Here is a 21851-nt window from a genome sequence, read left to right on the forward strand (position 1 = left end):
ACACCTGGATCGCACAATATTTACAAACATCCTTTTTATATTCTTCAAGCTCTATCAAAGTTGGTTGTTGATCATTGCTAGACAGACATTTTCATGTCTTGCCATCGGTTTTCAAGCCGATTTAAGTCAAAACTGACGGGGCTGTAGTGGAGCAGGTCGAGAGTTCAGTTCCTTGGCGCCCACATCACTAAAACGATCATGGTCCAAACACACCAAGAGAGTCGTGAAGAAGGCACGACAACACCTTTTCCCCCTCAGGAGAAAAGATTAGGCATGGGTCTCCAGATCCTCAAAAGGTTCTACAGCTGCACCATCGAGAGCATCCTGAATGGTTGCATTACCCCCGGCTATGGCAACTGCTCGGCATCCGACCGTAAGGCGCTACAGAGGGTAGTGCATACATCACTGGGGTCAAGCCTCCTGCCATCCAGGACCTATATACTAGGCGGTGTCAGAGGAAGGCCCAAAAAATTGTCTAAGACTCCAGTCACCCAAGTCAGACTGTTCTCTCTTCTACCGCACAGCAAGCAGTACCAGAGCGCCAAGTCTAGGTCCAAAAGGCTCCTTAACAGCTTCTAACCCCCCCCCCCCCCCCAAGCCATAAAACTCCTGAACAATTAGTCCAGGTGGCCATTTGATTATCTACAATAACCCCCCCCTCCCCCCTGCTGCTACTCGCTGTTTATTATCTAAGCATAGTCACTTTACCTCTACCTACATGTACAAATTACCCCGATTAACCTGTTCACCCGCACATAGCCTCGGTACCGGTACCCCCTGTATATAGCCTCGGTACCGGTACCCCCTGTATATAGACTCGGTACCGGTACCCCCTGTATATTGCCTCGTTATTGTTATTTTAATGTGTTACTTTTAAATTGTATTATTTCCTTTATTTGGTAAATATTTTCTTAAACTGCATTGTTGGTTAAGGGCTTGTATAAGTAAGCATTTCACAGTAATGTCTACTACACCTGTTGTATTTGGCGCAAGTGACAAATACAATTTGATTGCCATGCTGAATATACGTTCATGTTACTGTCAAAAATAATTAGAATTTAGTTGCTAGTAGAATAACATTACAATATAAAATAGTTTTTCATGTCGTTTTGCACGGCAGCCCTTTCATTTTGCTTTGTTCTTTCTTTCGGCCCTCATGACCTGCTCTGTAAGCCAAGTATTCCTATAGGTCACTTCTGGAGTCAGTTCTGTTAGCAAGCTGTGGAGGTCAGAGGTTTTCGTTAGAAGGAGCCATTCTGTCAGCATTTTTCCCCCCTCCCTCTCACTTGCTACTCAAAAGTGGCGTGTTACTGTGTCAGCTGCATTCGCAAGAAGCCTTGCTAGCTTACTACTGTCCCTTTGAGACGATTCAGACAAATGACTAGACAGATGCGATCCTCTCGATCCGTATACGATGTGAGACACATTTGACAGAAGAACCGAAAGTAACAAAAGAGCTAGCACCGAAACCGGTTTGTAGTATATTCTATTATCCAAAAAGTAACAAAAAAATTCTACATACCGTGCAACACTACCAATCAGGATTGAGGTCCATTCCCCCCCCCCCCAATCAGGAAAATCTCAATTGGAATTTTTGTTTACTTCTTGAAATGTATTGGAATTATCCCCATCTTTCAGATACATGCATCTACCAGGTGCCAAGTTTCCTACCTCAGGAGAAGTCTCAGGACCAAGACATCCTGTCTCCGTTGGCTCCTCTGACAACACCCTGCCATATACACAACAGTTGATCAGATACATGACTCAGGGGGCTGCGTCCCAAAACCACTTCCCTTCGTGGATTTGACAGAAAATTACTGGTATGTGTTAACTCCCTCTCACGTCTACACCAATCCAGTGCTTTTAAAATGTGAGCGTCTACACCAGGGGTGTCAAAGTCAAATGGACGGAGGGCCAAATAAAAAATTTAGCTACAAGCCGAGGGCCGGACTGTTCGAATGTTCATTGAAAATTTTTTAAATGACGCATATAGTCTAGTGAACCTAATTGAACCTACTGAAAACCTAACAAATATATTCCAATATGATCAGATAAATAAAGCAATATTTTCTTATGGCTCTGTCAGTAATCTTTAATTTTCAACAGACACAAAAGACAAATTTCAATGTCAGAAATGTCGGTGCTCTCATCCACAGCCAAGGAATATGCAATGAAATCTTTTCCCTTTTTCACAAGCTGCTCTTTTAGATTGATGGACAACTGGTCTACCCTCTCGGCAATGGTGTTTCTGCTCAGACTCACATTTAAAAAGAGTTGCCTTTTTTCTGGGCAAACTTCGTCACAAACTTTAATCATGCAGTTTTTGATGAAATCCCCCTCCGTAAATGGCCGGGCTGATTTAGCGATCTCTTCTGCCAAAATAAAACTGGCCTTGACAGCAGCCTGGCCTTGTGATTTGGCTTTTTTGAACAGAGCCTGTCGAGATTTGAGGCCTCGTTTTAATTCCTCTGCCTTTTGTAGCCTTTGTTCCATGTCCATATTCTTGTTTTTGTCCGCGTGTTTCGTTTCATAATGTCGTCTCAGATTATACTCTTTCAGTACCGCCACACTTTCTCCACACAGAAGACACACAGGTTTTCCAGCTACCTCCGTGAACATATACTCCGACTCCCACCTTGTTTGAAACCCCCGGTTCTCAGTGTCCACCTTCCGTTTTGCCATTTTTGATGGGTATCTGAAAGTTAATTTTACTGTGATGCTGACGACTGCTGTGCCAATAAATATTGAAATGAAGCAGCCTACTGCTCGGTGCGTCACCGTTGCATTGTGGGAAATGTAGTATTGGTGCGTGTAAAAGATCTGCGGGCTGCCGGCTTGCTGCGGTCTGCGGGCCGGTTCTAATAATAAATCAAGATCATCCCAGGGGCCGTAAAAAACCTTCTCGCGGGCCGGATGTGGCCCGCGGGCCTTGACTCTGACATATGTGGTCTACACCAATCCAGTGCTTTTAAAATGTGGGCGTCTACTCTACACCAATCCAGTGCTTTTAAAATGTGGGCGTCTACACCAATCCAGTGCTTTTAAAATGTGAGCGTCTACACCAATCCAGTGCTTTTAAAATGTGGGCGTCTACACCAATCCAGTGCTTTTAAAATGTGGGCGTCTACACCAATCCAGTGCTTTTAAAATGTGGGCGTCTACACCAATCCAGTGCTTTTAAAATGTGGGCGTCTACACCAATCCAGTGCTTTTAAAATGTGGGCGTCTACACCAATCCAGTGCTTTTAAAATGTGGGCGTCTACACCAATCCAGTGCTTTTAAAAAGTGGGCGTCTACACCAATCCAGTGCTTTTAAAATGTGGGTGAACTAGTGAACGAGGAATAAGAGATAATTGGGATGTCACTCCCGTCTATAACCTTAGCGTACACATGACAACAGAAGTACTAACATTTAGACATGACAATATTTGATTAACAGGACTTACCCATCTGTCTTCACCTTGGCCTCCTCATCACCGTCAGCTTCATCATCTTCTACAGTAGACAGACACAATCAATCAACGTGGTAAGGACGTCCAAACCATTCCTAAAATGTATATAATTTACAGGGTTGTGCCAACATGGACATACTCGTAATCGTATCAATAAATTGACAGTTGATAAATCGGATGATACTAGTGATAAAGTGTTTTAATATGCCTAAAAGGGATGTTGGCAAAATGACTCCCTGCACATTCACTGCAAATATATTTTTTTTTTGCAGATTAGTCCAAGGAGGGTTGGGTGTGTCCTCAACTTGCAGCAGGCAGCCAAATTTGCCATCACTCTGTCAGAATGTACATTAGCATTTCATATTTTTCCCCCTTACCCTAAGCCCCACTTGCTAGATATTATGCACATTGATAGCAAACATCCTCGCCATGTGATTTATCATAGTAGCAGGCAGCAGCAAATCTAAATGATCAGACCGAAAGACATGCGAGGAAAAGTGATCGGATTAAAATTCTGAAGCGAGTGGACGGAGAAATCAAGGTTCACTCTATCCAATCAGAGCAGCAGGATCAACGTACAGCCCGCCCTTCTCTTTACAGGCAGGCGACCTAGCCATTTGAGTCATTTAGACCATGCACATGACTGACTCAAAGACAGTATGGTTTACAAAAACTGTGACTGACATGAGAAAGATGCTTGCTGGAACCCATCCACCACTAAACACGACCAGCCACATTTACCATCCACCACTAAACTAACACGACCAGCCACATTTACCATCCACCACTAAACTAACACGACCAGCCACATTTACCATCCACCACTAAACTAACACGACCAGCCACATTTACCATCCACCACTAAACACGACCAGCCACATTTACCATCCACCACTAAACTAACACGACCAGCTACATTTACCATCCACCACTAAACTAACACGACCAGCCACATTTACCATCCACCACTAAACTAACACGACCAGCCACATTTACCATCCACCACTAAACTAACACGACCAGCCACATTTACCATCCACCACTAAACTAACACGACCAGCCACATTTACCATCCACCACTAAACTAACACGACCAGCCACATTTACCATCCACCACTAAACTAACACGACCAGCCACATTTACCATCCACCACTAAACTAACACGACCAGCCACATTTACCATCCACCACTAAACTAACACGACCAGCCACATTTACCATCCACCACTAAACACGACCAGCCACATTTACCATCCACCACTAAACTAACACGACCAGCTACATTTACCATCCACCACTAAACTAACACGACCAGCCACATTTACCATCCACCACTAAACACGACCAGCCACATTTACCATCCACCACTAAACTAACACGACCAGCTACATTTACCATCCACCACTAAACTAACACGCCCAGCCACATTTACCATCCACCACTAAACTAACACGACCAGCCACATTTACCATCCACCACTAAACTAACACGACCAGCCACATTTACCATCCACCACTAAACTAACACGACCAGCTACATTTACCATCCACCACTAAACTAACACGACCAGCCACATTTACCATCCACCACTAAACTAACACGACCAGCCACATTTACCATCCACCACTAAACTAACACGACCAGCCACATTTACCATCCACCACTAAACTAACACGACCAGACACATTTACCATCCACCACTAAACTAACACGACCAGCCACATTTACCATCCACCACTAAACTAACACGACCAGCCACATTTACCATCCACCACTAAACTAACACGACCAGCCACATTTACCATCCACCACTAAACTAACACGACCAGCCACATTTACCATCCACCACTAAACTAACACGACCAGCCACATTTACCATCCACCACTAAACTAACACGACCAGCCACATTTACCATCCACCACTAAACTAACACGACCAGCCACATTTACCATCCACCACTAAACTAACACGACCAGCCACATTTACCATCCACCACTAAACTAACACGACCAGCCACATTTACCATCCACCACTAAACTAACACGACCAGCCACATTTACCATCCACCACTAAACTAACACGACCAGCCACATTTACCATCCACCACTAAACTAACACGACCAGCCACATTTACCATCCACCACTAAACTAACACGACCAGCCACATTTACCATCCACCACTAAACTAACACGACCAGCCACATTTACCATCCACCACTAAACACGACCAGCCACATTTACCATCCACCACTAAACACGACCAGCCACATTTACCATCCACCACTAAACTAACACGACCAGCTACATTTACCATCCACCACTAAACTAACACGCCCAGCCACATTTACCATCCACCACTAAACTAACACGACCAGCCACATTTACCATCCACCACTAAACTAACACGACCAGCCACATTTACCATCCACCACTAAACTAACACGACCAGCCACATTTACCATCCACCACTAAACTAACACGACCAGCCACATTTACCATCCACCACTAAACTAACACGACCAGCCACATTTACCATCCACCACTAAACTAACACGACCAGCCACATTTACCATCCACCACTAAACTAACACGACCAGCCACATTTACCATCCACCACTAAACTAACACGACCAGCCACATTTACCATCCACCACTAAACTAACACGACCAGACACATTTACCATCCACCACTAAACTAACACGACCAGCCACATTTACCATCCACCACTAAACTAACACGACCAGCCACATTTACCATCCACCACTAAACTAACACGCCCAGCCACATTTACCATCCACCACTAAACTAACACGACCAGCCACATTTACCATCCACCACTAAACTAACACGACCAGCCACATTTACCATCCACCACGACCAGCCACATTTACCATCCACCACTAAACTAACACGACCAGCCACATTTACCATCCACCACTAAACTAACACGCCCAGCCACATTTACCATCCACCACTAAACTAACACGCCCAGCCACATTTACCATCCACCACTAAACTAACACGCCCAGCCACATTTACCATCCACCACTAAACTAACACGCCCAGCCACATTTACCATCCACCACGACCAGCCACATTTACCATCCACCACTAAACTAACACGACCAGCCACATTTACCATCCACCACTAAACTAACACGACCAGCCACATTTACCATCCACCACTAAACTAACACGACCAGACACATTTACCATCCACCACTAAACTAACACGACCAGCCACATTTACCATCCACCACTAAACTAACACGACCAGCCACATTTACCATCCACCACTAAACTAACACGACCAGCCACATTTACCATCCACCACTAAACTAACACGACCAGCCACATTTACCATCCACCACTAAACTAACACGACCAGCCACATTTACCATCCACCACTAAACTAACACGACCAGCCACATTTACCATCCACCACTAAACTAACACGACCAGCCACATTTACCATCCACCACTAAACTAACACGACCAGCCACATTTACCATCCACCACTAAACACGACCAGCCACATTTACCATCCACCACTAAACTAACACGACCAGCTACATTTACCATCCACCACTAAACTAACACGACCAGCCACATTTACCATCCACCACTAAACTAACACGACCAGCTACATTTACCATCCACCACTAAACTAACACGACCAGCCACATTTACCATCCACCACTAAACACGACCAGCCACATTTACCATCCACCACTAAACTAACACGACCAGCTACATTTACCATCCACCACTAAACTAACACGCCCAGCCACATTTACCATCCACCACGACCAGCCACATTTACCATCCACCACTAAACTAACACGACCAGCCACATTTACCATCCACCACTAAACTAACACGACCAGCCACATTTACCATCCACCACTAAACTAACACGACCAGCCACATTTACCATCCACCACTAAACTAACACGACCAGCCACATTTACCATCCACCACTAAACTAACACGACCAGCCACATTTACCATCCACCACTAAACTAACACGACCAGCCACATTTACCATCCACCACTAAACTAACACGACCAGCCACATTTACCATCCACCACTAAACTAACACGACCAGCCACATTTACCATCCACCACTAAACTAACACGACCAGCTACATTTACCATCCACCACTAAACTAACACGACCAGCCACATTTACCATCCACCACTAAACACGACCAGCCACATTTACCATCCACCACTAAACTAACACGACCAGCTACATTTACCATCCACCACTAAACTAACACGCCCAGCCACATTTACCATCCACCACGACCAGCCACATTTACCATCCACCACTAAACTAACACGACCAGCCACATTTACCATCCACCACTAAACTAACACGACCAGCCACATTTACCATCCACCACTAAACTAACACGACCAGCCACATTTACCATCCACCACTAAACTAACACGACCAGCCACATTTACCATCCACCACTAAACTAACACGACCAGCCACATTTACCATCCACCACTAAACTAACACGACCAGCCACATTTACCATCCACCACTAAACTAACACGACCAGCCACATTTACCATCCACCACTAAACTAACACGACCAGACACATTTACCATCCACCACTAAACTAACACGACCAGCCACATTTACCATCCACCACTAAACTAACACGACCAGCCACATTTACCATCCACCACTAAACTAACACGACCAGCCACATTTACCATCCACCACTAAACTAACACGACCAGCCACATTTACCATCCACCACTAAACTAACACGACCAGCCACATTTACCATCCACCACTAAACTAACACGACCAGCCACATTTACCATCCACCACTAAACTAACACGACCAGCCACATTTACCATCCACCACCAAACTAACACGACCAGCCACATTTACCATCCACCACCAAACTAACACGACCAGCCACATTTACCATCCACCACCAAACTAACACGACCAGCTACATTTACCATCCACCACTAAACTAACACGACCAGCCACATTTACCATCCACCACTAAACTAACACGACCAGCCACATTTACCATCCACCACTAAACTAACACGACCAGCCACATTTACCATCCACCACTAAACTAACACGACCAGCCACATTTACCATCCACCACTAAACTAACACGACCAGCCACATTTACCATCCACCACTAAACTAACACGACCAGCTACATTTACCATCCACCACTAAACACGACCAGCTAAATTGTTTTAATCGACCTAAAGAAGAAAACTGCCTTTGCACTGCCAAGTCAAAGTTGCACAAACGCGAGTGTTTTGGTCGCAGTCTCAAACCCTGAGCTAGGTTGTCTGTCCTTGTATTTAATTTATGTTCGCTTGCGCTTGTTAGCATTTAGTTAGCGTCTACTATGGGAATCCGCCAGTACTTAGCATAAAAATATACATTTTTGTGAAGGAAATAGCATCCCTTCTGTACACTGCCAGTAATACCGTATACCCTGGTATGGTACAGGAACGGCATGAACATCTGGATTAGAGGTCGACTTCAAGTTTTCGTAACAATCGGGAAAATCTGTATTTTTGGGCGCCGATTTGCCGATTATTTTTTTTACACCTTTATTTAACTAGGCAAGTCAGTTAAGAGCACTTTTTTATTTTCAAAGACGGCCGAGGAACGTTCAGGGGCAGAACGACAGATTTTTAACCTTGTCAGCTCGGGGGATTTAATCTTGCAACTTTACAGTTAACTAGTCCAATGCTCTAACACCTGATTTACATTGCACTCCACGAGGAGCCTGCCTGTTACACGAATGCAGTAAGCTAAGGTAAGTTGCTAGCTAGCATTAAACTTAACTTGTAAAAAACAATCAATCAATGACTGTCATTGCTCCAATGTGTACTTAACCATAAACATTAATGCCTTTCTTAAAGTCAATACACAAGTATATATTTTTTTTAAACTGCATATTTAGCTAAAAGAAATCCAGGTTAGCAGGCAATATTAACCAGGTGAAATTGTGTCATTTCTCTTGCGTTCATTGCACGCAGAGTCAGGGTATATGCAACAGTTTGGGCCGCCTGGCTTTTTGCGAACTAATTTGCCAGAATTTTACGTAATTATGACAACATTGAAGGTTGTGCAATGTAACAGCAATATTTAGATTCATGGATGCCACCCGTTAGATAAAATACGGAACGGAATAAACCTTTTGTTTTCGAGGTGATAGTTTCCGGATTAGTCAAAGGTATATGGTTTAGAGAGAAATAGTTGACGTGTTATAATTCCTGTATAACTTGCGGCTGAATTTGAAAGTGGTTCCTTCGTTATTTTACCGTTCATGTCTTCCATAGAGAATGTCTTGATCTACTTCAAATAAGGTCTGTGTTTCGTGCAGGCTTAAACCACCTCTGCGTTTTGATACCCGTGTAAATCTCACTAGGATAAGGTAACGTTTGTCAACATATTTTCATAAATCCACTACAAAAAAATTATCTTCGCTTATATTTAGCCAATATTGATCAGAGTTACCTTGTCCTATGGATATCTACAGTTATAAAATTGGCACGGTGATGTAAGCCTGCACGAAACACAGACCTTATTTTAAGTGAACCTAAAAATATCCTATGGAATAAATGAAGGAACCACTTTTTAGATTTTGCTAGGTGTCATGGGAATTATGACTCGCACTTTGGCTGTCAATTCTTACCATTCCCATTATTAAAATAGGATTTCCTGCATATAGAAATTAAAGTTTTTGTTTTCAACATTCATCACAGTTGAGAGTATGTCTCCCAAGCAGACTCTTCAGTATCCTTGTCACTTCAGAGCAGTGTGCGTGTGTGTGTATTTAGGTATTATATTAAGTTAAAATAAAAGTGTTAATTGAGTATTGTTGCAATTGTCATTATTACAAAAATGTGTGTGTGTGTGTATTATATATATATATATATTTGTAAAAAAATATATACAAATTTTTTACAAATAAATCGGCTGATTAATCGGTATCGGCATTGAAAAATCATAATCGGTCGACCTCTAATCTGGATAGCACCAAACCGTACATCACATCTATTCACAGTCTAATGGCACAACGTCATATTTCATCACTCACCAAGCCCGCTGACGTTACTGCTGCAGGTGGAGCTGCCCAGCCAAGCCTTCTTCTTCTTCTTCTTCAGGAAGGATCTCCTGGAGGCTCTGCGGACAGACTCCTGGGTCATGCTGTTTCTCAGCCCTGCCAGGGAGAGCCGCACAGTCAGGGAGTGTCTCACGGAGCGCCGCCTGGCGTCCAAGTGCGTGGCAGCAACGATGTCCATCTTAATGGCGGCGCGGCCTGGAGAACGCTCCGCGTTGGGGTTCATCTGGAGCTCTGCAGACTGCTGCTCGGCGGCTGAGATCTTAACTACGGCTTCAGTTATGTGGCTTTGGGTCTGGCGGGAGCGAGAGGGTGTGAAACACGGGGGCTGGCAGGAGTCTGAGCTGGACTCCCCCCTATTACTCTCAGCCTCCTCCTGCATATTCTCCTCCTGGATCTGGCTGATGGAGCTGGACACCTGCTGCTGTGCCTCCCCCAGCTGGAAGGAGGAGGTCTGAGCAGCTCCTTTGCAGGTGCTGCGTACTGGTGATGCCACCTCAGGCTGGGTGGTCTGTTTGGTTCTGCGAGCGCGTGAGAGTTCGACCAGCTCTTCCCTTGTGACTGGGGATCCTCCTTCATCCTCTGCTATCAGGTTCAGGGTGGTGGACACGGAGGAGCGACGCAGGTTACTGCGCTTGCCCTTGGAGAAGCTGCAGGAGGGTCAAAGAAATGAGAGAGAGAGAGACACACACACACTCTGTTTATTTTAAGGCGTTGTCAGCACCATTACACACCAAGTCAAGTTCCTGGTACATGCAAATGTGTTGACGAATAACGGTGATTCACATAACTGTACAACATGTTATTTTACCAGGTAAGTTGACTGAGAACACGTTCTCATTTACAGTAATGACCTGGGAAATAGTTACAGGGGAGAGGAGAGGGATGAATGAGCCAATTGTAAGCTGAGGATGATTAGGTGACCGTGATGGTATAAGGGCCAGATTGGGAATTTAGCCAGGACACCGGGGTTAACACCCCTACTGTTACGATAAGTACCATGGGATCTTTAGTGAACACAGAGTCAGGACACCCGCTTAACGTCCTATCTGAAAGACAGCACCCTACACAGGGCAATGTCCCCAATCACTGCCCTGGGGCATTTTTTTTTTACCAGAGGGAAAAGTGCCCCCTACTGGCCCTCCAACATCACTTCCAGCAACATCTGGTCTCCCATCCAGGGACCGACCAGGACCAACCCTGCCTAGCTTCAGAAGCAAGCCAGCAGTGGGATGCAGGGTGGTATGCTGCTGGCATAACGTATAGAGTATCAGTATGATTAACGTGATGGATCATACATGAAAAGGTTATACTGAGCCATGTCTGGACAGAAAACAACACAGGAGCCTACCGTCAAGGCAAATTAACAGGATAACCCACCGTCTCTTGTTGCGATTTTCATTCTGACCCACAGATAGACGTTTCCTACGGTTGCTTTTCTTCCGTGATGGAGGCTTTGGCATCAATTCCGGTTCCGCACTGAAGTCACTGAGACGTGAAGAAAAATCTAATGTTAATAAGAATGACTCCAGAAAGAAAGGTCAACAGCTGTAGGAAGAATTCTTCCTTCTGCCAATCATCAGTTTACAGAATTTTAAATAATGACACAAAACAATTAGCTCAATGTGTGTCTATGACAAGGGTGGGGTCTTTTTCCTCCCACCTTGAGAATATGCGGTTGGCTTCATGCTGGATCTCAAACAGCCACACCATGTGGTCATTTTCAATTTCATTGGCAAACGCTTGTATGTTCACATCGAACATCTGCATCAGGGTGCGTGTTGAGGTCAGTACAGAGCTCATAGCCGCTACCTGTGAAAGACCGGTTTAAAAACGGATTATTACATATTTGGTGGGATGTGTTAAACCTCCTCTCGTAGATAAATTAATCGTTTCTCCCGTCTAAAATGGGCTATCTAGGAAGGACAATAAACGAAGTTGTTTAGTGAACATAATATCGCACAAGATTTTAACGTACGGTCATGCTTTTTAACCAAACATTCCAGATAATGTTAAACATTACATCAAATGACACACAAAGAATAAACAGTGACACGACAACCATCCAGACAATTCATGACAATAATAAAACATGTACAAAACAAACATTTATTTTATCAAATGTTAGCTAACTTGGGATTTATCGTTACAAACTGGCTAACAAGTGAACTAGATTATTTTAGTTTTAGCTATCCCGTGCATTTCCGCAGTGGCCTCCAAATGGTCAAGAATCAGAGCTAGCTATCATCCCTGCAGTTTAAACAAAAAATATACTAAGTAAATAAATATGTTGAAGAAACAGAAAGCTAGCTAATGCAGTTTAGCCAAACTAGCGAGTTGTTAAAATGTTAGCGGCCCGGTGAATTTATAGCGAATGTAGGCTAAACCTAATTTAAGGCAAATACAAATACTTGAATACCATAAAACTCTTCCGGCTTCGACAAAATACAATCCGTTTCGCTGCGATAGCAGTTCACTCTACATTGCAGAGGACTTCAATAATGTTCATAAAAAGCATTAAATCGTATAATCCACCATTATCATTATCTGCCCAACATAATTGTCTTTTCTCCAATTTGATTTCTACACCCGCTGAAACCCGTTTAAATTGTTCTAAACTGTCTGAGCCAATTGAGGACTGGTTTGTAATGTCCACCCCCAGTCTGCTCCTCCCCATAGCCAATCAAACCCGAGAGCAGATGTCCGGTCTCGTACACTGAGGGGATTCGATTATCTGGCCCGGGTTACACCGTCGAGAGGAGTTTGTATCGGGTGAAATGTGATTGCATTCGTTTTGGCCCCTTTCAAAACCCACTGGGAAGTCGGCGCAAAACCTCAGTGATGTAGCCTAGGCTAGATTAATCACGTGGAGTAATAAAGGCATAATTTGTAGTGATGTTTGTTTTGTCCTATATTTGTATTTAATTTATTTTTTATGTTTAATCCCAGCCCTCATCCCCGCAGGAGTCCTTTTGCCTTTTGGTAGGCCGTCATTGTAAATAAGAGTTTGATCTTAAACTGACTTGCCTAGTTAAATAAAAGTTAAATAAAAAATAAAATAAATAAAAGGGCATGAATGAAAGAACTTCCTCCAGCTGAGCAGCAAAATGACTATGCTTTATTGGAACATCCCAAGCAGGTAACCAGTGCTGGAAAAATCTGCCCGACAATTAACAGTCAAGCCATCCATCTGTCCTCAGTCATGTCCAACATGGGAGTCAAGTTTGATCCTTCTCTGTCCTTTGATGCTCATACAAAACATATGTACAGACATCAATTTTCCCTCTAAGAGATATCGCCAGGCTCAAACCACAGCCAGATGCCGAGAAACTCTTCCACGCCTTCATCTTCTTCCGGATTGACTTCTGCAAAACTGTGTTCCCAGTCAGATCACTTCAGAGGTTACAACGTCTCCAGAATAGTGCTGCCAGAGTCCTGATCAGGACCAAGAAGTCAGCCCACATCACCCCCATCCTTACTGAACTCCACTGGCTACCTGTCACCTGTAGGATTTACTTTAAAATCCCCCTCCTAGTGTTTAAAGTCCTGAATGGGTTGAGTCCCACATACATCAAAGACGTCATTCCCATCAATGAGCCACATCGCACTCTCGCCTATAGCACCTCCCTACTGTTTCAAGTCCCCAAGACACGTGTCCGTACTATGGGGTACCGAGCCTTCTGCTCCCTTACCCCTCGCCTATGGAATGCTCTCAATGACCGTCTGAAAGCCGCTCCATCAATCTGAACGTTTAAAACAGCCTTTAAAACACATTTCTACAGACTGTCTTTCTTAAAGTCCTAACCTGGAAAGTCCTTTTAGGATTTAAAACCCATTTCTACAGACTCTCTTTCTTAAAGTCCTAACCTGGAAAGTACTTTTAGGATGTATAATTGCTAATTCCTGCCTTGATTCTAACTATATGGTGTTCATATCGTATTTTTTATTTTATTATCATAATTTTTTTTTTTTGCCTATGTAGAGCTTTTGAGATAACACTGTAAAGCGCGATACAAATGAAATGTATTATAATGTTTTGTTATTAATGAGTAGGATTCTGTGTTAGCAGATAAAGCGTTTTTAAAAACGCTTTCTCTGCATTTCCATCGAAAACTAGTTTGAAAATTCGAACACATATTTAATTGAAAATAGATAGTATGTTTCTGGACGATGCAGCATGTTGCCTTGTTTGACAATTTGACCGAACGGCGCAGAGTGTTCGATTTGAGAAGGGCGCTTCTCCCGGCTTTGCCGGTTCACGTCACCGCTCAGGTTATTAATAGGTTTCAGTCACTGATTCAAACCATCCAATCAGATGAGTGTTTTTTGTTCAAGATATAAAAATCTTTGTCTCTTTGATGTTATTCATGTTCCAGCAAATCATACTATTCAATCGTGTACTGTAGCTGGCTAGCTGCAAGTCTGAGCATATTGAGGTAGAAAGGCTTGGCAGATGTTTTTTTAATGTTTATTATGATGATGTGGAAAATAAACTATGATTTTCACAAACTACAAAAATGTAAACATTGGCGCAAATGCATCTCTGAGTTCATCTAGGTTTAGCTAGGTCTGCTATGATATTAGATACAAAGAATTCAGATTATAAAACATCTTCTCTTTTTAGTCATAAAAAATACATTTTATTTTTGATTTTCTAGCCTGAATTCAAAATGGATTAAATCGTTTTTTCTCTCTCACCCATCTACACACAATACCCCATAATGACAAAGTAAAAAAAAATTTGTAGAAATGTTTGCAAATGGATTGAAAATGAAAGACAGAAATATGTCATTTGCATAAGCATTCACACCTATGATATAGTACTTTGTAGAAGCACCTTTAGCAGCCTTTCTGGGTAAATCTCTAAGCGCTTTCCACTCCTGGATTGTGCAACATTTGCCCATCCTTATTTTCTAAATTCTTGAAGCGTTGTCAAATTGGTTGTTGATCATTGCTAGACAACCATTTTCAGGTCTTGCCATAGATTTTCAAGTAGATTTAAGTCAAAACTGTAACTCGGCCACTCAGGAACATTCACTGTCTTCTTGGTAAGCAACTCCAGTATATATTTGGTCTTGTGTTTTAGGTTTATTGTCCTGCTGAAAGGTGAATCATCTTTCCAGTGTCTGGTGGAAAGCAGACTGAACCAGGTTTTCCTCTAGGAAAATACTCCTCAGTCCTTAACGATTACAAACATACCCATAACATGATGCAGCCACCACTGTGCTTAAAAATATAGAGCGTGGTACTCAGTAATGTGTTGTATTGGATTTGCCCCAAACATAACACTTTTTATTCAGGACAAAAAAGTGAATTGCTTTGCCACATTACTTGAATGCCTTTTTGCAAACAGGATGTATATTATGGAATGTATTTATTTTGTACATGCTTCTTTCCTTTTACTCTGTCATTTAGGTTAGTATTGTGTAATAACTGTAATGTGTTCTCCTATCACAGCCATTCAACTATGTAACTTTTTAAAATCATCATTGGCCTCATGGTGAAATCCCTGGGTGGTTTCCTTCCTCTCCGGCAACTGAGTTATGAAGGACGCCAGTATCTTTGTGTAGTGACTGGGTGTATTGATACACCATCCAAATGTGTAATTAATAACTTCACCATCCTCAAAGTGACATTCAATGTCTGCTTTTTTAATTTACCCATCTACCAATAGGTGCTCTTTGCGAGGCATTACAGGCACAACCATAACAATTTGGTATTTGCAGCGTGCGCTGCCCTTCTCGACTGTAGGCTATGCCATTTAAAACAATCCCGCATTGTACGATCTCGGCCACTCATCTCTGGCTTGAAGTGTTCTCCTCAAACCACAATGCTAAAGTTGGAGCTTATTGGCTTGCAGTCAGTACGCACATGTTTTATGCAGCTGACATGTAGTAATGTTAAATAATGGGATATTAGCCTATAGTCTTTTTGTGGCATGTTGTATTAATTGTGATAGGCTCACGGGGAATTCAACCACAAAGACCAGGGATGTTTTCTAATGCAAAAGCAGAGACACCCGACAGGCATATCGCAAAATGGCTATTGCTGTAAAGAGTTTACAATAGACTCCATTCTGTCTTTTAGTTATTGAATTTCTTAAGTTAATTGAGCAAACAGTAGCCTCTTTTATTGGGCACCAGCGGAGAACATTTAGCCTTTATTTGAAGCTAACATGCTAAATAGTGAAATCCCTGGGTGGTTTCCTTCCTCTCCGGCAACTGAGTTATGAAGGACGCCAGTATCTTTGTGTAGTGACTGGGTGTATTGATACACCATCCAAATGTGTAATTAATAACTTCACCATCCTCAAAGTGACATTCAATATCTGCTTTTTTAATTTACCCATCTACCAATAGGTGCCCTTCTTTGCGAGGCATTAGAAAACCTCCCCCCCCACCATTAGCTGTGGAATCTGCCCCATGATTTGACCGTCTGCACATGTGCAGTATGAGAGAAGCAACCTCAGGGCGGAGTCAACCTGCCGACCACACGTTTTCATTTACGGAGGCTTTCCAGACAGACAAGCGGACAAGCGGACAAGCGGACAAGCGGACAAGCGGAGCCGGGTTCGTAGCTCAGCGTGTTCGCCTGGACATGTTCAGTACAACAAAAACATCTTGGAACGTTCCATATAGAAATGTCATGAATAGAACTGAGGTGATTCATGAGAATCAGAGACATGTTGGTTCTACATAACACATCTCTATCCATAACACGCACACACACACATTCATACTGACTCTACCCACGCACACACACTCATATACAATCCTCATTTATGCTGCTGCTACTCTGTTTATCATATATCCTGATGCCTGGTCACCTTACCCCTGTACATATCTACCTCCATCACTCCAGTATCACCTGCACATTGTTAATATGGTACTGGAACTGACCCTGTATATAGTCACCTTACCCCTATACATATCTATCGCCCATCACTCCAGTATCCTTTCACATTGTTAAGTCTGTCAAAAGTGTGCAGGTTTGAGCATGTGTCTGTGTGCCATCACATCTCTATCAAGCCCAAAAGGAGAGAGAGAGAGAGACAGAGAGAGAGAGAAACAGACAGACAGAGAGAGAGAGAGAGAGAGAGAGAGAGACAGAGAGAGAGACAGAGACAGAGACAGAGACAGAGACAGAGACAGAGACAGAGACAGAGACAGAGACAGAGAGACAGAGACTCTACCTAATCCTACAACTGAACCTGGTGGAGAGGACTACAGAGAATCATTTCACAGTGAGAACCTTCGCAGCGTCTGTGAGACTGGAGGATCTCCGTCAGGTTTTAAGCCAGTCAAATCAAAGAGAACAAAGATGATAAAAGGACAAAGATCCCGTATCAATACTAAAGGGTAGGAAATCCACACAGACATGTTACATCCTGTTGTTGTAGGGTGTGTGGCAAGTGTTTTTCTTTTACATTGGGTACATTTGATTAAACGTGATTCAACATGTGCAAACTCCTACAAAGGATAAAGAACAGCTCTTTGGTGGATATTTGTGGATTCTGTTTTCACTCCACAGAAAAGGTCACCTCCAAACTCCTGCTGCAGACAGGTTTACTTGTCATCTTTGTAGTAAAATGTTCATCTTCAACAGTAGGCTGATAGAGCACACGAGGAACCACACAGGGGAGAAATCACATCACTGCCGTGATTATGGCGAAGGATTCAGTCGGAGTGAACCTTTAAAAGTCTACACGAGGAGCCACACAGGGGTACTGTCTTTCTGGGGGAAATGTCTTGAGATAGAAGATTGAGAGACACAGTTTAACTCCCAGCTGTGAGAGGCACCTCAGGACACTACTATGTACATGAAGGCAGGGTAAAGTGACTAGACATCAGGATAGATAATAATAAGGTATTTGAGGTAGATATGTACATGAAGACAGGGTAAAGTGACTAGGCATCAGGATAGATAATAATAAGGTAGATATGTACATGAAGACAGGGTAAAGTGACTAGGCATCAGGATAGATAATAATAAGGTAGATATGTACATGAAGGCATGGTAAAGTGACTAGGCATCAGGATAGATAATAATAAGGTATTTGAGGTAGATATGTACATGAAGACAGGGTAAAGTGACTAGGCATCAGGATAGATAATAATAAGGTAGATATGTACATGAAGACAGGGTAAAGTGACTAGGCATCAGGATAGATAATAATAAGGTAGATATGTACATGAAGACAGGGTAAAGTGACTAGGCATCAGGATAGATAATAATGAGGTAGATATGTACATGAAGACAGGGTAAAGTGACTAGGCATCAGGATAGATAATAATAAGGTATTTGAGGTAGATATGTACATGAAGGCAGGGTAAAGTGACTAGGCATCAGGATAGATAATAATAAGGTAGATATGTACATGAAGGCAGGGTAAAGTGACTAGGCATCAGGATAGATAATAATAAGGTAGATATGTACATGAAGGCAGGGTAAAGTGACTAGGCATCAGGATAGATAATAATAAGGTATTTGAGGTTGATATGTACATGAAGACAGGGTAAAGTGACTAGGCATCATGATAGATAATAATGAGGTAGATATGTACATGAAGACAGGGTAAAGTGACTAGGCATCAGGATAGATTATAATAAGGTAGATATGTACATGAAGACAGGGTAAAGTGACTAGGCATCATGATAGATAATAATGAGGTAGATATGTACATGAAGACAGGGTAAAGTGACTAGGCATCAGGATAGATAATAATAAGGTAGATATGTACATGAAGACAGGGTAAAGTGACTAGGCATCAGGATAGATAATAATAAGGTATTTGAGGTAGATATGTACATGAAGGCATGGTAAAGTGACTAGGCATCAGGATAGATAATAATAAGGTGGATATGTACATGAAGACAGGGTAAAGTGACTAGGCATCAGGATAGATAATAATAAGGTATTTGAGGTAGATATGTACATGAAGGCATGGTAAAGTGACTAGGCATCAGGATAGATAATAATAAGGTAGATATGTACATGAAGACAGGGTAAAGTGACTAGGCATCAGGATAGATAATAATAAGGTATTAGAGGTAGATATGTACATGAAGGCAGGGTAAAGTGACTAGGCATCAGGATAGATAATAATAAGGTAGATATGTACATGAAGACAGGGTAAAGTGACTAGACATCAGGATAGATAATAATAAGGTATTTGAGGTAGATATGTACATGAAGACAGGGTAAAGTGACTAGGCATCAGGATAGATAATAATAAGGTAGATATGTACATGAAGACAGGGTAAAGTGACTAGGCATCAGGATAGATAATAATAAGGTAGATATGTACATGAAGACAGGGTAAAGTGACTAGACATCAGGATAGATAATAATAAGGTAGATATGTACATGAAGACAGGGTAAAGTGACTAGGCATCAGGATAGATAATAATAAGGTATTTGAGGTAGATATGTACATGAAGGCAGGGTAAAGTGACTAGGCATCAGGATAGATAATAATAAGGTAGATATGTACATGAAGACAGGGTAAAGTGACTAGGCATCAGGATAGATAATAATAAGGTAGATATGTACATGAAGACAGGGTAAAGTGACTAGGCATCAGAATAGATAATAATAAGGTAGATATGTACATGAAGACAGGGTAAAGTGACTAGGCATCAGGATAGATAATAATGAGGTAGATATGTACATGAAGACAGGGTAAAGTGACTAGGCATCAGGATAGATAATAATAAGGTAGATATGTACATGAAGGCCCGGTAAAGTGACTAGGCATCAGGATAGATAATAATAAGGTAGATATGTACATGAAGGCCCGGTAAAGTGACTAGGCATCAGGATAGATAATAATAAGGTAGATATGTACATGAAGGCCCGGTAAAGTGACTAGGCATCAGGATAGATAATAATAAGGTATTTGAGGTAGATATGTACATGAAGGCAGGGTAAAGTGACTAGGCATCAGGATAGATAATAATAAGGTAGATATGTACATGAAGGCATGGTAAAGTGACTAGGCATCAGGATAGATTATAATAAGGTATTTGAGGTAGATATGTACATGAAGGCCCGGTAAAGTGACTAGGCATCAGGATAGATAATAATAAGGTAGATATGTACATGAAGGCATGGTAAAGTGACTAGGCATCAGGATAGATTATAATAAGGTATTTGAGGTAGATATGTACATGAAGGCCCGGTAAAGTGACTAGGCATCAGGATAGATAATAATAAGGTAGATATGTACATGAAGGCCCGGTAAAGTGACTAGGCATCAGGATAGATAATAATAAGGTATTTGAGGTAGATATGTACATGAAGGCATGGTAAAGTGACTAGGCATCAGGATAGATAATAATAAGGTAGATATGTACATGAAGGCAGGGTAAAGTGACTAGGCATCAGGATAGATAATAATAAGGTAGATATGTACATGAAGACAGGGTAAAGTGACTAGGCATCAGGATAGATAATAATAAGGTATTTGAGGTAGATATGTACATGAAGGCATGGTAAAGTGACTAGGCATCAGGATAGATAATAATAAGGTAGATATGTACATGAAGACAGGGTAAAGTGACTAGGCATTAGGATAGATAATAATGAGGTAGTTATGTACATGAAGACAGGGTAAAGTGACTAGGCATCAGGATAGATAATAATGAGGTAGATATGTACATGAAGACAGGGTAAAGTGACTAGACATCAGGATAGATAATAATAAGGTAGATATGTACATGAAGACAGGGTAAAGTGACTAGGCATCAGGATAGATAATAATAAGGTAGATATGTACATGAAGACAGGGTAAAGTGACTAGGCATCATGATAGATAATATAGAGGTAGATATGTACATGAAGACAGGGTAAAGTGACTAGGCATCAGGATAGATAATAATAAGGTAGATATGTACATGAAGACAGGGTAAAGTGACTAGGCATCAGGATAGATAATAATAAGGTATTTGAGGTAGATATGTACATGAAGACAGGGTAAAGTGACTAGACATCAGGATAGATAATAATAAGGTATTTGAGGTAGATATGTACATGAAGACAGGGTAAAGTGACTAGGCATCAGGATAGATAATAATAAGGTAGATATGTACATGAAGACAGGGTAAAGTGACTAGGCATCAGGATAGATAATAATAAGGTATTTGAGGTAGATATGTACATGAAGGCAGGGTAAAGTGACTAGGCATCAGGATAGATAATAATAAGGTAGATATGTACATGAAGGCATGGTAAAGTGACTAGGCATCAGGATAGATAATAATAA

At 42.1% G+C, this 21851-nt stretch overlaps 1 pseudogene; it reads right to left on the reverse strand.

Annotated features, from left to right (window-relative positions):
• Positions 1 to 13184, reverse strand: part of LOC129854820 (inner centromere protein A-like) — a 45687-nt pseudogene extending 32503 nt beyond the window's left edge.
• Positions 13185 to 21851: the final 8667 nt, after the last annotated feature.

This window comes from Salvelinus fontinalis, chromosome 5, assembly GCF_029448725.1.
Source record: "Salvelinus fontinalis isolate EN_2023a chromosome 5, ASM2944872v1, whole genome shotgun sequence".
In the NCBI taxonomy this organism is placed as follows: Eukaryota; Metazoa; Chordata; class Actinopteri; order Salmoniformes; family Salmonidae; genus Salvelinus; species Salvelinus fontinalis.